The following is a 17,343-nucleotide window of genomic DNA, read 5'->3' as shown; positions in this document are numbered from 1 at the left end:
GTGGTGTCTTGCTCCCAAGGGACCCAGGAAGATGAGAATTTCACAGGGAAGGAACTCAGAGCTGGCAAAGAAGGAGGGTGTGGGGCACAGACAGGGCAGGCAGGAGGCTTCAGGCAGCAAGCCCAGCCCAGGCCGCACGGACACCCTCGCAGATGGAGCATGCAGAGACCAGACCACATCCACACAGAACCCAACCTGGCACGGTGGTCTGGGCTTTGTAGCCCCCCAGAGTCCCTGCTGCTCCAGGCCTGCAGGGTCTGCCTCAGCCGCCCCCTTGAAGTGAGCACCCTTCACCCTGGGGCCTGGCCCTATGTGGGGCCGGCGGGCAGGTGGGACCGGAGGCAGGTCTGGAGCCCCGGTCTCTGTCCTGTGCTCTCCACACCTCGTGCTTCTGCACAGGGCTCGGCAGGGCCCAAGGATTCCAGTGTGGTCTGTCAGGCGCGTTGTCTGGGTCAGGGCCCCCAGCACACTTTTAGTTTGATTTGTAACTTTAAACGTTTGAACACAGGGCACATGGGCTTCTCTTTCCCCGGCCCGCACAGTATCTGGAAGGTCAGCTCAGAGTCCGGCACAATCATTCTCTATGAGAACTTTGTGGTCAGACAATATGGCTCAAAGGCAGCCTCCTGCCGTGTAGGCGCTCACCGAGCTGCCGTGACCTCGGTTCCCTAACCTGGAAAACGGCAGAGAGACCCTGCAGAGACGTGGGGCAGGAGTCGCAGGCGACGCAGAGCCCGATGGGCCGCGGCACTGGGCTGGGTTGGGCAGTGCCCCCGAATTCATTTCCCTGGAGCCTCAGGGTGTCACTGTAGTTGGAGAGAGGGTCTTTGCAGATATGGCCAAGTTAAGGTGAGGTCATTAGGATGGGTCTGGTCCAACGGCTGGTGTCCTTAGGGGAAGAGGGAAATTTGAACATAGACACTGGGAAACGCCACGTGAAGATGGAGGCTGGGGCTGGGGGGCAGCGTCTGCAGGCCGAGGAAGGAGTCGCCAGGAGGGCTGCAGGGCAGAGTCTCCCCGGATTCTTTGGAGGGGCCGCGCCTGGCCTGCCCGGCCTTGGCTCTCAGACATCCGGGCTCTAGGACCGTGGGAGGCCACATCCCTGCTGGTCCAGCCGCTGGGTTTCTGGGGCTTCGTTTCAGCAGCTCGGCACCGCACGTAAGAGCCGCAGCTCCTCTTCACTGCCCACCCTCAGGCTATGTGGAAACCCCACTCTCTTAGGACTAGGCAGACCCTGTGCTTTCTAAACTAGTGAGAACGCCATTCCCTGGGTCTGGCAGCTCCCCTGCACTGTGCCGACACCCAATGCTCACTCAAGGTCCGGGCCAGCTCGTCCTCACTGTGCCGTGGAGACCCCTGGACCTGCCAGGTCCCACAGCCGCTTACCGGCCAAGTCGGTGGAGACCAGAGACCATCGCTGCTGTTTGCGCCTCACACGGTTTTGAATCTCCAGGGACCAAGTGACTTCCCGGAAGGTGCGATGAGATCTGGACTCACTGCTGATTCCCGGAGATGTGGACTGAGGTTCAGCTGCTCCTTGAACCTGTGAGGTACAGGCCAGGGGTGAATGTGAGTTGGCCAGAAACAGTTCCCCGAGGATACCGAAAAGCTAGTAATAAAATGAAAATAAGTGCAGCTGGCAGCTCCTAGGTGCCACCCTGCCCTGACCCAGTTCCCTTGGCCTCAGCAGCACCCTGGAGGATGGGAAAAGGCTGGCGGCGTGATGGGGAGGCCCCGGAATCCCCTTCTGCATCAGGCCTGCCCCTGCCAAGCATGCACCCGCACCCCACAGCCTGGGGGCAGGCGGGCCTGGGCTGCATTAACCCTGTTACCCAGGGGATCCCTCCCGGGCACTCTCCTGGGTGGAGCCCACGGGGCACTTGACTTGGTTTTTGCAAAAAGACCTGCCAGTCTCTGTGTTGGCTCCTCCCTTTCATTCTCTCCTCTGGATACATCTCCAGGCCAGGGGGTCCCAACTCCAGAGAGCACGGGGCAGTAAGAGGGCAAGTGTGGGGACGGCGTGAGTCCACTGTGCAGGTTGGAGGTGGCCCCAGCCTGAGGAATACTGCGCACCCTCCCTAGCAAGGACCACAGTGTGTTATGTTTGCTCGGCTCCAGAAAACATAAATCAAATCCAAGAGGAGGAAGACCTGAGTGGTATTTACCGCTCAAACCCGATCATTTTTGAACTCAGCTGCCTCCCTCCCTGAACAGGGATTGTGCGGTCAGCCTGGGTGCAAGCCAGGGTCAGCGGACATCCCTGCCCTCAGTGCCCTGCAGTTGAGCGTGAAATTCCACCACAGCTTCCCAGGGCCTGGTTGGTCAGGAAGACTCACATCCCGGCCTCTCTTCCTGTCGTAAAATCACCCCTGTGTGGTGTTGGCACATTTGCTGTCCAGCTCAGCAGGGGTGGGCCCCTGGAGCTGCCACGGATCAGCCACCTGCCCCTCCAGGCCTCCTAGCTCAACAGGTTGTGGGTGCCACTGGGACTCATAGCTCCCGGGACACTGGGGCTACCCGTGTCTACCTGGACAAAGCTGCTAAGAGCCCAAGCCCCCACGGCTGCTCCAGCTCAACGTGGGCTCCCTCGTGTCAGCCCTGCTGATGCTGACCTGGCTTTATTTCCATCAACAGACGCAACACCCAATCACAACACCGTGAAAGAAGAGCAGGCGAGGAAAACCGTGTTTGCTTGCACCAATGCCCTGGACTTCTTCGCTGAAACCTAGGTGGACGCTGAGGAGAACGCCCCCCACGTCCTCAGGGACCGAGCCACTTCCAGGCCTCGCCAAGAAGGGCTGCTTTCCACAGGTTTCTTTTGTGGAAATGCCCTGGTCCAGCCTTGAGACTCACGCAGGGAGTGTGCGAGTGTGTGCCCGGGGAGTGTTCATACCCCTCCGGCTTCAGAAAACAAAGAAAAATCACCTTTACCTACTGCTTTTGGTGTTCAGGCATATCTGAAATGCATTGTTATGATTATGATGGGTTGGAGAGGTCATCGTTTCAGGATTGACTGAGTTTAGTAACACAGACCATGAGGTTCTCTCAGCTTTGTGGGACTCAAGGGTGCCACACTGCCATGTGTTTGAAGGCTACCGCGAGGTCCCCGGAGCTCAGGAAGAACCGCGTCCCTCTGGGGAGGAAATGCGATTTGCTCTTGCTTAGGGGCCTGTGTTCGTACCCACATATCACAGGGACACGGTGGGGCTGTGAGGCAAGCGCACATTTCACGAAAGAGATGCACCACGACCGTGAACCAGCAGCGGACGCAGGACGTGCGCCAAGACAAACACGGCCCAGGCTGCCAGGCAGTCTGCTCCAGGGCAAAGCCTGATTACCAGATGGGGCCAGGAGGAAACGGGCGGACCCGGCTGCTGTCCCGTGGGCCTGGTCATCGTCCACAGTGCAGCCAGGGCTCACCCGTACGCTCCGTACATATTGTCTGGAATTCACTTCTGGCTGCTACTAAAGCGGGGTCGCCGTTTATCCGCACGGAGGAAGGCCATGAGAAGCCACGCATCAGTGTGGATTTACATCCCACGTTCCCTAAAGGAGACAGCGCGGAGGGCTTGAGGCCAGGACAGGCACCCGCACACAGCCCGTCTGCGGGCCTCGCTTCCTCCAAGGGGGTGCCGGGCTGACCCCGTTCTCTTCCAGGCTGCTGAGACCAGCATCTGAGCTAGCCCAGGCCGTAAACAAAGCCACAGCCGAAGGTGCTTCAACAGCAGATGCCCATCCCCCAGCTCGGGGCTGCAAGCCTGGGGTCAAGGTGCCAGCAGTGGAGGGCCCACTGAGGCCTCTTCCTGGCTCACTGAGGCACCTTCTCACTGAGCTTGGCAAGGCCGAGGAGGAAGCCAGCACTCCCGTTTCTCTTCTTGTAGGGACACCTGTGCCATCCTGAGGACTCCACCCACAGGACTCCATCCAACCTCAGCACCTCCCAAAGACCCCACCCCAACACCGTCACAAGGGGCTTAGGACTTCAGTGCATGGATCCTGGGGGATCCATTTCAGTCCACAGCAGCCATAAGCCAAAGACTTCCTTCCGAATTCTTACCTGGTTAAGCGAGAGGCTCCTCTGGGCGTCGTTGCTGCCCTAATGGGGCTGGTGGGCCACAGACAGCAACAGGCCAGGTAGCAGGATCCCCAGGTCCAGCAGTCCTCGCCGCATCTGCTGCACCTGCAACTCCTCCACTCTTCCTAGGACCTGAGCCTACGCTGTGAGGGACCTCACATGCAAAACAGAGGAGGTTGTAGGGGGTTGTGGGGGGCGGGGATGAGGGATCTTTGTGATCAGAGTAGAAGACGGGCAGGTGAGGAGTTAAACAGGCCCAACCAGAGGCAGGTGTGAGGAGTTAAACAGGCCCCAACCAGAGGCAGGTGTGAGCAGTTAAACAGGCCCCAACCAGAGGCAGGTGTGAGCGTCACCTGCTGCTGAACACCTGCTGTGAGCCTTGGGAGCCCCAGACAGGGTCCCTGACTCTGTAGCTGGTGCTCCCCTCCCTCCCCCGCGAGTTCTACAAACCAGGCTTAATTCCAGTGAGTGTTTGTGCTCAAACCTCCCCATTTGCCTCAGAAGAAGGAGGGAGTCGCCAGCCCAGAGGACAAGGAGAGCTCAGGGGTCCGTATCAGAATTAATGAAGCCTTGGGGACCTCCATTCACTCCCTCAACAAACACTGAGTATTTTAGGAAAAGGCCTCATGCTTGATGTGTGGATCTGAGAGTGTTTTATATTTTTCTCAGGTTTCTAAGTATCGTTTCAAAACCTCACACAAAATTTTTTAGGCTAAAGTTTCAGGAGTTGACAAATTACAGCACAAGCAAATTCCAAACATACCGGTGGAAAATAACCCACAGAGGTAGATATTCTCTTTAGAGCTGAGATCAGAAATTGCTCTGCTGTAAAAGTTCAACCACAAATAATAACGTCGCTGTTAAAAATAAGCATCATTATCTATGGAGTCTGAGAGGGGAACGCTGAGAGGAAGGGTCGGCCAGCCGTGTGCAGCAGGACCAGGAGGCCCTGCGAGCCCCAGATCACGTCTACCGCGCGTGTGTGCACTGATCCACCCACACAGGCGTTCAGGGCCCTACCTGGCCAATCGCGTGAAAGGCCGGCTCAGAAGGCGGTAAACTCTGTCAGGTCAAAATGAGTAATAACATTTCTAAAGCGACAAGGCTACAAAGGAAGCTGGACTCACCGGATCCCGGGAGGTTTGCGAGGCCCAGCGAAGGGCGTGGGCTGGGAGGCCCCATGAAGGAGTCACGGAGCCAACACGGGGCTCATCACCCCGCAAGCAGCGCCCCGGAGCCCCTGCTGGTCCCAAATTTCTGAGCTCAACCCTCAGTTCTTGTCCTCTGACCTGAGACTCTGACCAGAAACCATGAGTGCGTGACCTCAGGCAGCCTGAGAGGTAATTCCACAGCTTCTAGTTGGGTGAGCACATCCCCTTAGCAGGGTCAGAAAGTCCCGGAAGGGAGACAGGGGTGTAGACAGCCGGAGAAGAAAATCCTCTGGCTGATTTGGTAATCGGTCAACTGGACTTGAAGCAATGAGCTCTGTAAGAGTTTTGATATTTTAATTTTTAAAGGCATCTGAAGTTTATGAGCAACTGAAGTATAAATTTGTGAGCTTATCAAAATGCTTAAGAATTTTAAAGTTTTAAAAAGATTAAGCTTTTCATCAGTGTTTAAATACTTAAGGCAATGGTTCCCAGTCAGGGGTAACCTTGGTACTGTGGGGAGATAATTTTTATTGTCACAACTGGGAGGTGCTGCTGGCCTCTTAAGACCCTGCTGTAGGACAGCCTCCATAACAAAGAATTACCCGCTCAAAACATCCACAGTGCTGGGGCTGAGAAACTCGGATTTAAGGAAGTCACCTTTGAGTCAAGCAGCCTGTTTGTAAATATTGTCTAATTGCCTGAGAAGATCTTATTCATTAGATTTACAGTTTTCCCTTGCTAGGGGTTTGAAGTACTTAAGAAAATCAGATATGTTAAATTTATGATGATTGTTTGAAAAACAACGTCTGAAGAAATTTTATCAAATAACTGGTCCAAAATACGTATTTAAATTTAATCTGCAAAATGTATACACTGAGTATTAAAGAAACAGGAAATGTGTGTTTTTAGTCTTCACATCAAAATTGCTCTATTAATGCACAAATAAAAGATTAAGTTACACCTGCAGGCTTAAGAGAAATGGTTTTACAATGTACACTTGATGCATGTCACTAAAATAAGCAAAAGCCTTTGCAGGAGAGCAGGCAAGGCAGCCCTTTGTCGCAGAGCTAGAAAGAGGACGTCTTCAGGGCACAGTTTGTGCTGCTGACCCCGCGAGGCAAGGGCAGTGACAGCCACCTCTAAAAGCTCGTGTGGGAGCAGCACGGGGGAATGCAGAGCACATGCAGAACCGGTGCCCCGTGAGCACGACTCATGGCGATCCTCAGTGTCTTGACAATACTTTTGGGGAAGCTGCTGAGAGTGGGGCAGGAGCAAGGGGACAGCAGCACCCCTCCCTGTGTGGGCCCCCAGGATGTCCTTGGGAGGACACATAGTGGCCAGAGCCAGCCTGAGCTTGAATTTTCACCAGCCCTGTGACCCCAACCCTGTCCACTCACCAGACCTTGCTTTAGCCCCAAAAGCTTGGCGTCATTGTCTGGACTTTATGGTGGAGGACAGTGAGCCCACTGACCTATCCATCCTCACCCTACCACTGACGTATCCAGCTGACGAAGGCAGATCTGTTCTATTCTGGCCCGAATCTCTTCCCATGCTAGGCTGTGTAAGATTGGGGTTATCAAAGATCAACAACCATTCTCATTCTCTTGGGATCTCCCCGGAGCCTTTGGCCAGACACCAGGAGGCACTAGAGGGTTTAAGAATTTGCAAGACAGTTGACTCCCTTGGTCACACTGGGGTTCAGCCAGGCCTAGAATCCTGTGGGGTATCTCCCCCAGCGAGGCCTTTTACTTTCAGCACTGACTCTGATGGTTGTAGATAATTAAATCTTGCTACTTCAGGGAGCTAACTGGTGCCAGAATATTCCCTTGCTATAAAGCAGTTCACCTGCAATGCTGAACCCAACATCTTTCAAAATTTCAATTCACATTTGCAGAATTAAAATCCTCAAAAGGAATATAAAATGTGAAGATGCATAAAGTATTATCCAAAGAGAGAGAGAGAGAGTCATTGCTGCTATTCAGATATCAAGGTGTAATAAGCATTTCAGCATTTCACAAAAGATAGGAACAGATGCCATTGTAATTCTTGTTCAGGAGGGCACAAGGACCAGCGCCCAGCTCTGTGTCCAGAAGTGGGTTAAATTTCCACCCACTCTACAATAAGCACACAATAAGTATTTATTATATGTCTAATACATGTAATGGATATTAGGGATTTTTGGTAAATCCCTAATTAAGTTAAGTATTTATGAAGGGTAATGATTTCAGAGCAACAGTGATAGAAGAGTGTTTCCCAATCATTAGCTCCCTGAAGAAAGGAAAACTCTTTATGGTCCTCGTAATGGACACCAGGGGTGAGAAAAGTGAAGAGGGAATCAGAAGAGAGAGGAGAATCCATCATAGTTAATGTTAATGAGGACCAGGACAGAGGGGGCCACAGACCTGGAAAGGAGGTGGCTTCCATGTGTTACTGCTTCCCTATCAGCCATGATTTCTTACCCATATTAGTCTAGACTCCACCTCCAGAACAATCCTCCAACCCCCATTTCACCAAAACATGCTGGAAAAAGTAACTCCATATTCAAAGAATTGATACAGACTTTTAAATCCTTAACTTTTTTTGCTTGTCTGCTATATTAGCCACAGTTGACAACTCCATCCTCACTGTTGACCTCCACATCCTCACTGTTGACCTCCACATCCTCACTGTTGACCTCCCACCCTCACTGTTGACTCCCCATCCTCCCTGTGGGCTTCATCATCCTCACTGTTGACCCCCATCTTCTCACTGTTGACCTTCCCATCCTCCCTGTTGACCTTCCCATCCTCACTGTTGACTCCCCATCCTCCCTGTTGGCTTCATCATCCTCACTGTTGACCTCCCCATCCTCACTGTTAACCTCCCCATCCTCACTGTTGACTCCTCATCCTCACTGTTGGCTTCATCATCCTCACTGTTGACCTCCCCATCCTCACTGTTGACCCCCATCCTCACTGTTGACCTCCCCATCCTCCCTGTTGACCTTCCCATCCTCACTGTTGACCTCCCCATCCTCACTGTTGACCTCCCCATCCTCCCTGTTGGCTTCATCATCCTCACTGTTGACCTCCACATTCTCACTGTTGGCCAACCTGTCCTCCCTGTTGACCTCACTATCCTCACCGTCGACCTCACCATTCTCACTGTTGTCCTCCCCATCTTCACTGTTGACTCCCCATCCTCCCTTTTAACCTCACCATTCTCACTGGACCTCTCATCCTCACCGTTGACCTCCCCATCCTCACTGTTGGACCTCCCCATCATTACTGTTGACCTCCCCATCCTCACTATTGACCTCCTATCCTCACTGTTGACCTCCTCATCCTCACTGTTGACTCCCCATCCTCCCTGTTGGCCTTATCATCCTCACTGCTGAACATCTCTTTCTCACTATTGACCTCCCATCTTCACTGCTGACCACCCCATCCTCACTGTTGACCATTTGCTTCTCACTGCTGACTGGCCCAGTCTCCTGGAACCACTCATTATCACTGAGGCCCAGTGAGGATGGGTTCTGCTTCTGAGCCTTTTCATTCCTTTCATCTTCACGTCCTTCACATCCACCCCTTTGCTTTACCCATGCTTGACACTTCCCAACTCAATGGCCACTCCTGCAAAAATGAACTAACCACCTTTCACTCTAAATTTGCTCTCATTCTGATTTCATTCTGTCAATCAGTGGCAATAACCACCAGGTACCCCATCTCCAGGTAGGAACCTGGGAATTATCCTCAACCCATGCTTCTCATTTGATCTCATACCCTGTTCATTTGACACAGCTGATGGGAGCAGATGGAGCTGAAGCAATGAATTGTATTGAGAAGAGTAGGGTTTGAGGGATGCGATGCAGTGTCACTAGCCGTAAAGAACAAGTGGGCAGAAAGAATATAGTGATATGTTTGAGCCTTTGTAAGACCCACCTCACCTTCCTGAAATACAGGAAGTACACCGTAAATAAAGCTGAACATTTTTTTCTGTTTTATAGTGTTGCTGTGGCCCCTCCATTGTCATGTATATATAAATTATTGTTCTTATCAGTGCTAAATGTAGAATGGGCCCGTCAAGTTACATTTGCCCCTTTTGGATCTAAGACTGACAGCTCATTAGGCTGGACACAAATGAGTGTGTCCCTTCACTCTAGGAACAATACCAACACCTTAGGAGAAAAGGCAATGCATGGACTTAGATAAAATATTATGTAAGCCTTTTACTTACTCTAGGGTTGAAAATCACTTCTCTCTACCTCCATATTCCTCAAGTTAAAAAACCTACGTGCAATGTCCAGTTAACCTCTGAACAGTTAATTATTTCAATTCCTATACTACTGAAACAATATTAACTAATACACATATATGATGATCAGTATCTGTGCATAAAGTTGTCAATCTGGGAAAGCTTTCTCTAAGAAAAGGGGAAAAAGTTAAGCCTGGAAATTCACCTCTGAGAGACTTTGCCTGTTGTTTCTCTCTTCCCTTCCCTTGGGCTCCTCCACCATGTTTCTGTCGACCAACAGGACGTGCTGAACACGGACTTTACAAGGAACACCCACTGTGCATTTCACTTCTTCCTCCTGTTAAACTACTGTGGATCCACTCTTGACCAGGGGCCACTTGGCTGGTAAATGAGATATTGCAGCTCACTCATAAGTGATGTTATTTATTAACACTCTGGTTTTCCAGGAAAACATTTAGGATATATGTGGAACCTTAGAAGGAAGAAGCCTGGGAGTTTCCAGTCTGTGTTGTTGCTATTAACCATCATTAACAAGCATTTGTTAATCATCAACAAAAGGTGAGACTAGGTGGTAATGTAACTACTTCATGAGTTTTTGAGGGAGGTTTTGATAAATGGAGTCCCAAGAGAATGAGCCCAAATCATGAGTCAGAACATGGCATTTCTGTACGTTGTGGGTACAGCCAGTGATCCCACCTCCTGATGGCACAAAGCCTGGTAGGAGACAAGGGCTGTGCTACCCGCAGTTTTCCCTTCTGCCTTCCTTTGCAGTTGATGGAAATCTCTGATTTTTCTTCCAACACCCAGAAGAATCACCCATTGTGGAGTGAGTGGAAAGCTCTTCATTGCCACGTGTTTGGCACAGCACCCAAGTCCACACCACCTGCCTCTGTCACCCACCAGCTTCCTGGGCCACCCACACTCACTCCATGCCCCATCCTATTGCTTCGTAGGATGCCCTGGTATCTGTGATCTTTCATACACAAGAATCATCTTTGAATGTGGCATTCACCTGTGACTTGCTTCCAACTAATAGAACATGTCAAAAGGGATGGGATGTACTTTGTATGATTTAAGTTATGTAAAATTGCAACATCGGTCTTGCTACAACATTCTCTGCCTTTATGGTTTTAATGAAAACAGCCAAGAAAGAGGCCCACATGGGAAAGAACTGGAAGCAGCCTTCAGACAACCAGCCAGAAACCCAGGTCCTCAGCCCGGCCCCTGCCAGGGCCGGAACACTGCCAAGGCAATGAGCTCGGAAGCAAGACCCCTTCCAGTTGAGCTGCCAGATGGGAGCACATTCCTGGAAGGCACCTTGATGGCAGCCCTGCAGAGGATCCAGTGAGCTGTGCCCAGATTCCTGTCCTACAGAGCCTATGCAATAACAAATGTGCATTTTAAGGCCCTAGATTTGTGACAACATTGTTACATAGCGATGGATAACCAGTACCGTGTGTAATAATCACGCCCTGCACAGAGCTTGCCTTGGAGGCTGCACACCAGTTTCAGACACGTCGCCAGCTCCTCCTCTGACACTGGCTCCGGGTGCACAGCATGCCTCTCTCACATCATCCTCTGTCCTTTTGGCACATGTTTTGTTTTCCTAAACATCCTTTCATCACTGAGAACCAAATATCATGAACAAGAGTCATGGGCTCCGTGAAGGGACAAGACCCCATGGACCACACTGAGCTGCTCGTCTCAGAAGGTGATGGGGCAGAGTCATGCTGCCCCGTGAGTGAGACAGGATTCCTATCTCCGACATGACCTCCAAGCATCCTAGCGACTTGGAGACTTGGGATTCTAAAGCCAAATTTGACCTTGACCTAGGCAAGATGTGACAATAAAATGAAGAAGCAGGTTTTGTCTTTAACTTCATACTTTGGTCCTAAAGAACATGAGGTCCTGGGACAGGCAGAGTCATACTGACCATCTGTGAACACCTGGCACTTAATTCAATTCCTTGAGCATAGCAGATGCCCCAAATTGCCATCTTATTGAATAACTGAACTTCAGAAGTTTGTTGGCCATCATTCGATCAAACATAAGACTTTCCAAAAACAGCATTTTGAAAGACAATACTCATTTGAACACTTGCCTTTATCTTTATTTGAAATAAATAACCTCATTACTTAGTCACTTCAGCTAAACAATGATGTATTTGGGCACCTTCCATATGCCTGGAACTGGGCCTGTCACTGGGGGCAGAAGAGGAACAAGTTATGTTGTTCTCTTCAGGAGGGCATGGGCTACAGGGAAAGTGTGAGTGTGTGAGTGTGAGTGTGTGAATGTGTGTGCATGTGAGTATTGTATGGTGTAATTGTGTGTACATGTGGAAATGAGTGTGTGTGGTTGTGAATGAATGTGTGACTGTTTATCCTGTGAGAATGTGTACGTGTGTTGATGTATGTGAGTATATGAGTGTAATGTATGTGAGGAGATGCATGTGAGCTATTGTGTGTGACTGTGTGTGTGCATGCACACATATATGTGTGTGAAAGCACAAAGAAGCCAGTACTGGGTGGGGTAGGGTGCTGAGGAGTGTGAGCGGAGTGCCCCATGTGGCTAGGTCAGGTGTGGTCCCAGCAGGCTGCTGGGGAAGTTCTGTGTAGCTGATGGGTAGGCAGTCGGAGAAGTGATTAGTGGCGAGTGCTTGGTGTGTGAGGCAGTGACACAAAGTCTATTGCTCTGTTGTCTCTTTACCAAATGCCAGACAGCAGCAGCTGAAGGGTAAGAGAAGCAGGACCCAGCTTCGAGGGGAATGGGTAGGGCGTCAGGTTCCAGCAAGCATCTTAGAGCCCAGGGTGGGCTCAGGCTTCACACTCAGATCTCAGATTCTGGGTTGGACAAATGAGATACAAAATGTTCTGTGCCAACTGAGCTAACATGGTGGGTATGAGAAATGCCCTGATGCCTGGGGAAGAAGTGACACCTTCACACTGGGAGATCAGCATCACGATTCAAACCCTTTCCCTCCCTTCCATGAGGGTCTTCCCATGCAGGAGGCCTGGACCTCTTGGAGGAACCAATGGTGGCTCCTGCTCTGGAGTTAGAAAGGCAGAACCATCAGCTGAGACCACAGGCATTGGAATCAGATAGGTCTGGGTTTGCATCCCAACTCTGCTATGGGATGGATTTTCTTTCCACTTTCTCACTTGTGAAATTAAAATCAACCTCAAGGGAATGGAAGTTTGGGGAATGATATATGTAAACATCTTGATAAAGAGCCAGGGTCATAGTTAGCTCTAACAATAGTTGTCACCAACATCATCACCACGATTCCTTTCATAGAGCCCTTGTGTCACCCAAAGCACTTCTGCTGCCTGGGCTGTGATCCTCTTTGGTCTGAAGCAAAGCAAATGAAGGGTTGAGTTTATGAGGGCCTCTAAGATGCAAGACAGGGTCTTTGGGGCAATGGGAACTCAGAGCCTAGGAATTTTTCCAATGAGGGACAGCTGCATGAGAAAGGAAGACTGAGCAGAAAGACTGTGGGCAGGGGTCAGATAAAACTGCCCTCCAGTTCCAGCTCCCACACCTTAGAGCTGTGTGGTCTAGGCTAGCAAGGTGCCTGACTTTCTTATGATTCTGTTCCTCAAACTAGACAATTGTGGCAGTAACACTTTGGGAGGAAGACTATCACATGGTAGAACAGCTTGGCTTCAATCCTGCTTCTCACCTGGTGATGACAGTGATGACAAAGATATTGATGACAGTGAATGTGATGAGAATGATGATGATGGTGATGATAATGGTGGTGATGACAACTATGGAAAAGTCACTTGGCTTCTCTAGATTTTGGCTTCATCATCTATGAAATGGAAACAATAAACAAGATCTTTGGCATCTTCTAGAGTTTCAGAAGAATTAAAATACTCCATGTAATGTGTTTAACACAGAACCTAATGTAAATGCTCAAAACTGTTATTAGCATTGGTAATGTTGATGATGGTAGTGGTGATGGTGGTAATGGTGGTGGTGATGATGACAAAGATAGTGATGACAGTGAATGTGGTGATGATGGTGATGACAAAGACAGTGATGAATGTGATGATGATGGTGACAGTGATGACAAAGATACTGATGACAGTGAATGTGGTGATGATGATGATGACGGTGATGGTGAAGGTGATGATGGTGATGGTGATGCCAAAGACAGTGATGAATGTGGTGATGATGGTGATGGTGGTGGTGATGGTAATGACAGTGAATGTGATGATGGTGATGGTGATAATGATAGTGTTAATGGTGGTGACAAAGATAGTGATGACAGTGAATGTGGTGATGATGATGATGGTGATGGTGATGACAAAGACAGTGATGAATGGGATGATGATGGTGATGACAGTGAATGTGATGATGGTGATGGTGATAATGATAGTGATGACAGTGAATGTGATGAGGATGATGGTGATGGTGATGATGGTGATGACAAAGACAGTGATGAATGGGATGATGATGGTGATGGTGATGACAAACATAGTGATGACAGTGAATGTGGTGATGATGAGGATGATGGTGATGGTGATGGTGATGACAAAGACAGTGATGAATGGGATGATGATGGTGATGGTGATGACAAAGATACTGATGACAGTAAATGTGGTGATCATGATGACGGTGATGGTGATGGTGATGATGGTGATGGTGATGACAAAGACAGTGATGAATGTGGTGATGATGGTGATGGTGGTGGTGATGGTGATAACAGCAAATGTGATGATGATGCTGAGTGATGGTGATAATGATGGTGATGACGGTGGTGATGACAAAGATAGTGATGACAGTGAATGTGGTGATGATGGTGATGGCGGTGGTGATGGTGATGACAGTGAATGTGATGATGATGATGGTGATGGTGATAATGATGGTGATGGTGATAATGATGGGGATGGCAATGGTGATGACAAAGATAGTGATGACAGTGAATGTGATGATGATGATGGTGACGGTGGTGACATGTGAAGCTCTCTTACTTGGCCTCTCCTTACCCAGTTTTCTTCATTACATGTTCTCTTTGGTTCCTCTGTGATCCAAGGACCTGGTGTCAATGGTATTCTGGAATCTTCACCACTTAGGGGCATTCCTCTAGTGCCCATGTACACCTGCTCCCCTCAGTAGGGCTGTGTGCTGACCAAGAGTCATGTCCCAGACGGTCTATGCCTGTTGCAATTATGTAAATCAATCATTATCAGTTAGACCCATAGAAAGCACCAAATACTTTCTTTGTGTAAAACATTGCTATATGAGTACGTGAAGGAAAAGCAGTTGTTTCTATGACAGCTAATATGATTGTCCTGGAATGACTCTTTCAAAGTGAGTGCATAAAAAACGTTGTGTGATGAGGTGTTGGGGAGGCACCCGCAAGCCCCTGGGCCTGCACACTGAGGACACGGAAGGCTCCGCACTCAGGCTGTTCTGTGAGCACCCCGTGTTGAGTCCACTTCACAGGGAAACTGGAGAACCCAGTCATGCACCATTGCAGCGGTTTGTGCAGAGAGAATGGTGCGAAACATCAATAACAACAGAGTCAGTACTGGCTCTCTCTTAAAACATTTGAAAGTAAGTGTCCATGTTTTCAGAGAAATTAAGATGTCGTAAAACTTGTGTCAGAGTTTTCTTAAAACTTAAACTGACTCTGAGCAATCAGAGGCCTCTAGTTGTTAGACGAATGACTTCCTGCCTCCGGGTTAACCGAGCAGGATCAAATCCCAGCCAACAAAGGGGCTGTGCCGTGTCTGGGACCCCCCTCTCTCTGGAGGAGCCAGGACCGTGATGTGGCTTCCTGAGCAGAGGACTGCCCTGGGATGAGACTAATTTCCGGACCTCCGGAGCAGTGCTGCGGGTGAGCGCCCGTGTCCTGGGAGCGAACCCGGCCACGCTCCTGCACCCGAGGGCTCCTGTCCATGGCACTCCTCTCTCTGAGTCCCTGGAGGCTGCCTTCCTCCTCCTCCCAGGCAGCCCATCGCTAGGAACATGGACTCCGAGAGCAGCCTGACCAATGACCCTGGGTGACAGATTAAACAAATGTGTAAAAATTAGCTGCAAAACAAACTTCCTGGGCCCTGATCCGAGCCTTTCCCTCCCCCCAGCAGCCCCTGTGGCATCAATATCACTCTCCCTGAGGGACCCACTCATGCCTCTGCCAGGCCAGACTCAGAGTGGATCAGAGGACCCCGCCTGGGCCCATCCTGCTTCCAGGGGGCATGGGGAAGCCTCTGTGGGGCTCTTCTCTTGGGGCCCATCCACCTCCCTGAAGGCTGCCACTCCCACCTCCTAAGCCTGACACCAGCCCACAGGGTGTGAGCTCCTCAACCTCAGTCTCCCCACCTGCAGCCTGGCACTGTGGGCCTTCCTCCTTCACAGGGCTCTCCTGAGACGGTGCCCGGGAGTTGCTCAGAGCGTGCCTGGGGCCCAGCAGCATGTGTGCCAGCCTCGCTCTGCCACCAAGAATGGCTTGGAAAGCCACAAAGGCCTCCGGGGTCCCCGGGCTTGCAAGAGCCCCGCCTCTCAGGGCTGCTCCTGCAGTGGTGGTTTCAGCGGAGAAACCCACCGCCAGCCCCTCCTCCACCCTGTCTGTCACTCACCAGATGCTTGGCCACACACTTCATATTCATTTCCCGGTTTGACTCTCTTACCAAGCCTCGGAGGGAAACTCTAAAATCCTTATTTTATCATAGCTCAACCAAAATCACACAGCCAGAACGTGGGGGCTTTTTCAGAGCCGTCAGGACTGAAATAATGAACTAATAAGACCCGCCTGTGAGCTGCAGATGAATTCACCATCAATTGCCCATCGGCAAATGGCAGCGTCCTCGCTGGCTTTCCCCACACTTTCATGGGATGCTTAATTTCGTAGGAAGTGCCGGCTGCACAGGGCCTAACCCTGGGGTCAAGGGAGCCCACGCGAGAAGCCTCTCAGCAAACAGCCATGTCATCACTGCCGCTCACAGCCACATCATCACTGCTGCTGACGGCCACGTCATCACTGCCACTCACAGCCATGTCATCACTGCCACTCACAGCCATGTTATTGCTGCCGCTGACGGCCACGTTGTCACTGCCGCTCACAGCCATGTTCTCACTGCCACTAATGGCCACGTTATCACTGACACTTATGGCCACGTTATCACTGTTGCTGACGGCCACGTTGTCACTGCCACTCACGGCCAGCAGCATCCCTGCGCTTCCAGGTGCTTTCTGGGCACGAACGGTTTACTCGTTCCCTTTTCTCTCAGATTGAGGAAGTTCCCAGGAGAAGGGGTCTTTAGCAGGGCTATAAATTTGACATTGCAATAGAAAGTCCTAGCTAGGTGACCTGTGACTCATGAAATTAGATGCTCTTATCTGTGAGTCTGTCCAGGGTCAGGAGGAAAGGTAAGCCCCACACACCAGACATTACCACCCGATGCCTCCCTGCTTGGGACAGTTGTAAATGCTGAAGCCACACCCCATGTCTGCATTTCTAAAGTACGTGTATGGCGGGGGCAGGAGGCAGGTAGTGCAGGCCTGGAGCGGGTCTACATGCACACACATGCTCTGAACACATGTTCATCAAATCCCCAAAGCCACAGGAGCTGTAAGTGTTCGTATGATGCAAACAGTTCCCCTCCCCACATTACGTGGCCCTCCCAAAGCGCACACACATTTATCTGTCACCTGCCATGTGAGAGCATGCAGAGATGAGAAAGACGTGGCCTTGTCTGGCATTGCTGACAATCTGAAGACCACTCAGGCTGACAGGCTCCAGCCACACAACCTCTATTCATGTGCAAAGGACAATTTACAACGTGGAATTGATCTCCTCTTTGACCAGGTTTGACAGACCTTTGTACAGGTTTGTGTCCTTAAAATACTGGACAGAGCTACCTGCCAAAAAATTCC

Source organism: Pan paniscus, chromosome 5, assembly GCF_029289425.2.
Source record: "Pan paniscus chromosome 5, NHGRI_mPanPan1-v2.0_pri, whole genome shotgun sequence".
NCBI lineage: Eukaryota > Metazoa > Chordata > Mammalia > Primates > Hominidae > Pan > Pan paniscus.
This window is presented reverse-complemented; position numbering follows the sequence as displayed.